General features: G+C 37.7%; 1 protein-coding gene across 2 annotated transcripts in view; it reads left to right on the top strand.

The window, feature by feature from the left end:
- Positions 1 to 4,832, top strand: part of THADA (THADA armadillo repeat containing) — a 460,437-nt gene that overhangs the window by 69,931 nt on the left and 385,674 nt on the right. The window lies entirely within an intron of this gene.

The following is a 4,832-nucleotide window of genomic DNA, read 5'->3' as shown; positions in this document are numbered from 1 at the left end:
TGTGTGTGTGTGTGTGTGTGTGTGTGTGTGTGTGTGTGTGTGTGTGTACGTGTGTACGTGTGTACGTGTGCATTATAGGCAGAGAAACAGTAATTTAGTAAGTTTACCTTCAGAAGTTTATTCTCTAGGAATCTTTAAATATCAGTAAGTAGGTTGAATAATATTTTTTTCCTATGACTGGAAAAATACTTAGGTAGGCTTAATATATTTTGTTAAAAAGCTACATGTTTTTGACATTCTACTTTAATGACCTTTTTTTTTTCGTTCATATAGCACCTTTCCTCCAAAGCTGGCGGAGGAAACCTTAAATTATTTAATGACTAAGTGTTCGCTGGCAAGTGTTTTCCAAATAAAAGGTAGTATTTTCCAGGAAAACATTTCCATTGCCTGGAAACTTTTTGAAATGAAGCAGATTTTTGCCAGTATTGTGGCCTTAGCAAACATTTTATTTTGTGCTGGTAAGACAACTACCCCATGAACATTTTCTAAACATTTTTCACACTACTGGTAAAAACATTTGCAAAATATATTAGCTGTTATGGTAGTACAGAATGTTTTATAAATGGTAATTTATTAAGTAAAATATACTTGTCATTAAATGGCCGATTCTTGAAGATTTTTTTTCAATAAAACTGTGACTTCTCTTCCATCATTACACACCTGTAATGATGTCTCACTATGGAGACAGCTCAGTGGTACAGTGGATAGAGCATTGGCCCTGGAATCAGGAGGACCTGAGTCCAAATCCATCCTCAGACACTTACTAGCTGTATGACTATGAGCAAATCATTTCCACTCTTGCCTGCCTCAGTTTCCTCAACTATATAAGGAAGATAGTGATAGCATGCACTTCCCAGGGTGGTGTAGTGAGGATCAAATGAGATAATTCTTGTGAATCATTCAACACAGTGCCTGGCAGATAGCAAGTGCTTAAAATATGCTTCCTTCCTTCTGGAGAATAAGGCCTTTCTGAGTCCCTCTCCTGTAGGCATCAATACCTCAGCAACCATAGTAGCATCTACTAACCCCCAGGACTGTGCTGGGTGTGAGAGATGCGAAGCCATCTACGACACGAACTAGCTGGGGATTCAGAATTTAACACAGTGAACACATGCTAAATGAGGTGGTAGAAGCTGTGTGTATCACAGGAGGTGGGGTGAAGGCATCAGTGAGGGCTGGTGTGGCCAGGAGAGACTTCCTGAAAGAGCTAACCATTTAACTGTTTCTTGAAATATGGCTAGCCTTTGAGTAGGCTGAGGGAGGAAGAGAGGGCATTCCATGAGAGAGTAACAGTATAAGCAAAGGCAGGGAGGTAGAATTTATTAAAGTGTGTTCTTGGGAGCTTGCTTGATGATAATGCCATTGTATTGGGGAGTAATGGTAGATGAGACATCTGAAATTGGACAGGTGAATTTAGACCTGATGTAGCAGGGAACAGGGAACAATTGAAGGCTTTTGAGCAGGGGAATTACATGATTAAAATAGTGATTATCTTTTTATCTCTCCCTCCCCCTTCTTATCCCCAATGCAGTATGTTTACAAATATCTTATACTTAATAAATAGATATTTAATTTATTAGTTAGAAATGGGAGAGATTAGAGTCAGAGACAGCAGCTATAATACTTTTTAATCATTTCAGCAACAATGGAAAGGAAAAGATTGAGTATAAAACATTAAACTTGTGCCACTGAGCTTACAGTCTAGTTTAGGAAACAAAAGAAACACAGGCAACAACCATTAACCTTTCAAAGAAAAAAAAATAGAACTTGGTGACTCATTAGATTTGGTAATGATGGAAAGGGATGGATCAGATACTACTCCGGTTTTTAGGCCTGTCTCACTGGGAGAATATTCTCATCATTAGGAAGCCTAGGAAGTTAGAAGGGGGATGAATTTGGTTTGGGACATGGTTAGTCAGTGGTGATAGCCACGCATTCAAGTGAGAATATATAATCGCCAGGTGAAATTTGTTATTGGAGATACGGATTTGGGAGTCATCAGCATGGAGGTTAGAGTTGAAGCCAAGGAAGGAAGAGAGCATAATGTCATAGGTTTAGGGTTGGAAGAGATCTTAGAAGTGATCTATTCTGGCCCCTCATTGAAAAGATAATGAAACAGACTCAGAAAGAGTAAAGACATGTCCTGAGCCTTGGGGGTACCCCAGTGGCTTTAGTTGCATGGTGGAGTCGGGACAGTGGCATGGTTGGGGCAAGAGAATGTATCCCTGGTTTCCCAGACCTCCCCTTAGAGGGGCCACTCAGAGGACCCTGGACTGCTGCTTGACTATTTTTTGACCAATATGTTATTAGTTCTCAACTGCTATGTCTGCACTAAGTGGGTCTTGATTTCTTGGAGACATTTCAAGCCTGCTGACCAGAATGTTTAGCAGAGAACATCTTTTCAGTGTGTGTGTGGCTTTCTTTTGTTTAGTTTTCATTTTTAAAAGAAAATTTGTTGCTATTGGTTTCCCTTTGATAGCCTTTTACAAGCCTCCTAAGCTATGAGAAAATTGTTTATGTACAGAACTTAAAAAAATAGAAGTTCACAAAAAGAAATCTTAAGAGATCATGAAAATCCACTGAAATTGAGGCCAGTTGCTGGCCTTTTCTTGAACTACAGCTGTGTTAAGGAGGAAACACTTAAAGAGATTAATGGGTAAATCACTGAAGAGTTAAACATGAACAGCATTTGTTTGAATTGGTTTTTAATAAGATTATTCAGAATGTCTTCAAATATAAACTAACTTCACAATTAAACAATCAGCAAAGAACAAATAGAAATAGGAGGCATCTTCTTCAGGAGTGTTTTGAAAACCAAAAATGAAAAAGCAAAATTTTAACTTCATGTAAAAAAAAAAGAATACTGAAGAATCCAATTTTTTTTTTATTATGGAGTGCCTTTTCATTAGAAAGAAAGGAAATCATTCATCCATATTTTCATTCTTGAAAGGTTGATAAACGCCATCATTTTAAAGATGAAAAAAAAATCCAAAGATGAAAATGCTTTGAACCAACCATGGATAGGTATTTAATTAGGATTCTAAAGTGCAGTATTAGTTACAGTGCCTTTTACTAGATTTTCTTCAACTCAACAGACATTTATTAAGTTCCTTATATATACACCAGGCACTATTTACAAATATCTAAGCCCCTTAGAAAGGCAGCGTGATGACAGTTTGATACATACATTTCATCATGAAGTTTATATCTATTGCCTATTTCCAGATTCCTTACATTCTTGGTCACTTTTTCTTTTTTCATCATCATCATTGTTATTTTCCTCATGAAGTGAGTCAGTGTGGTATCATGAATAGAGAGAGAGCTGACCTTGAAGCTGTCAAGAAATGGGTTAAGGTCCCTCCTCTGGCTAAATTGGGTGTCACCCTGAATAGGTCACTTCCCCCAGGGGTTTGGGCACACCACTAAAACTACAAATTTCAGAGAACGTACAGAGGGAGTTCCTCATACTAAAGAATTCTCAGGCCTAGTCCCTAGTCGCTCTTTCCCCCAGGAATGCTTTCCCTGATATATAAAGTTGGGTCTATTAATTTGAATCAGAAGGGGAGGCTAACTTTGTTTTTTCCCCATGTGACTCCCCTGTTTAGGTCTTCATAATTTAACCCCTTCCTATATTTCCAGCACCTCAAGGATTAGGGCTGCTTTTTACCTTTCTTTGTATCTCCATTACTTAGCACAGTACCAGGAATAAAGTAAGTTCTTAATAAATGCTTGTTGACTGAGTGATGGAATGATTGAAAAGCTCAATAAACTTGTAATAGCAGAGTAACTTAGTGCAGCACCAAGTCTGAGGGTAGTAGTGGGAATAGATAAGCCAAAAGCTATTTGCGTCTTATTATCAATATAGCATAATAATCCATGATTTATACTTTTATGTGGAACTCAATCTGCTATTCTTCCCAATGCTTACTGAAATGTAATGTAACTAGTCAGGTAGCCAGCAGACTCTTTTTTTTTTTAAAGTCAGGACAACTGTTTTTGCAGCCTTGATGAGAAGAGATTAACTGGTAGCATATAGAAAATTTTCTATCATAAAAAGCCAATACTGATTGACTCTTAGAGACCCCAAATTAGAGTATGGTAGTTTAATAGGAATAATGCCCAGATCCAATTATCATCACTTAATCATAGCTGCTGCCATTTAAATCTAGCAGGAAGAATTCATGAGTTAAACTTTAACTTTTACAAATTGAAATAGATTAATGCATAAAGTTAGATAAGAAAAGTATGAAACAATAACAGTATGAAAAATAAATCTCAGAATGACCATCCATGCCAAAAGGAAGGCAACTACATCTTGTTCAAACTTCTATTATTTTTTCTTTTTACCAAACACACATCCACGTAAGAGGTGTTATAGTCTGCAGTTCGTTTAGCATTTTGTAAATTGTATTTTCAAGAATCCCCTTTATATTTCAGTCTTTGATTGGAGTTAGAGGGACTTAGGGAGACTTAAGGGGCAGCTAGGTGGCACAATAAATAGAGGACTAGGCCTGGAGACAGGGAGACTCCTCTTCCTGAGTTCAAATCTGGTATCAGACACTTCATAGCTGTGTGACTCTGAGCAAGTCACTTTAGCCTATTTGCTTCAGTTTCCTTATCTGTAAAATGAGCTGGAGGAGGAAATGGCAAACCAGTCCAGTATCTTTGCCAAGAAAACCCCAAATGGGGTCATGAAGAGTCAGACCTCGCTGAGAAGTGACTTTATAACCACAACAATGGGGAAGCTTCAATGCTTTGATACATATAAATCACAGATTTTTTTCTTGTGTGTGTGTGTGTGTGTGTGTGTGTGTGTGTGTGTGTGTGTGTGT

The sequence above is a fragment of the Petaurus breviceps genome, unplaced genomic scaffold, assembly GCF_028583685.1.
Source record: "Petaurus breviceps papuanus isolate PSGF00001 unplaced genomic scaffold, PetGlider_PUasm1.0 90842, whole genome shotgun sequence".
Lineage (NCBI taxonomy): Eukaryota > Metazoa > Chordata > Mammalia > Diprotodontia > Petauridae > Petaurus > Petaurus breviceps.
Note: the sequence above shows the minus strand (reverse complement) of the source record. Positions and strands in the feature narration are given on the sequence as shown.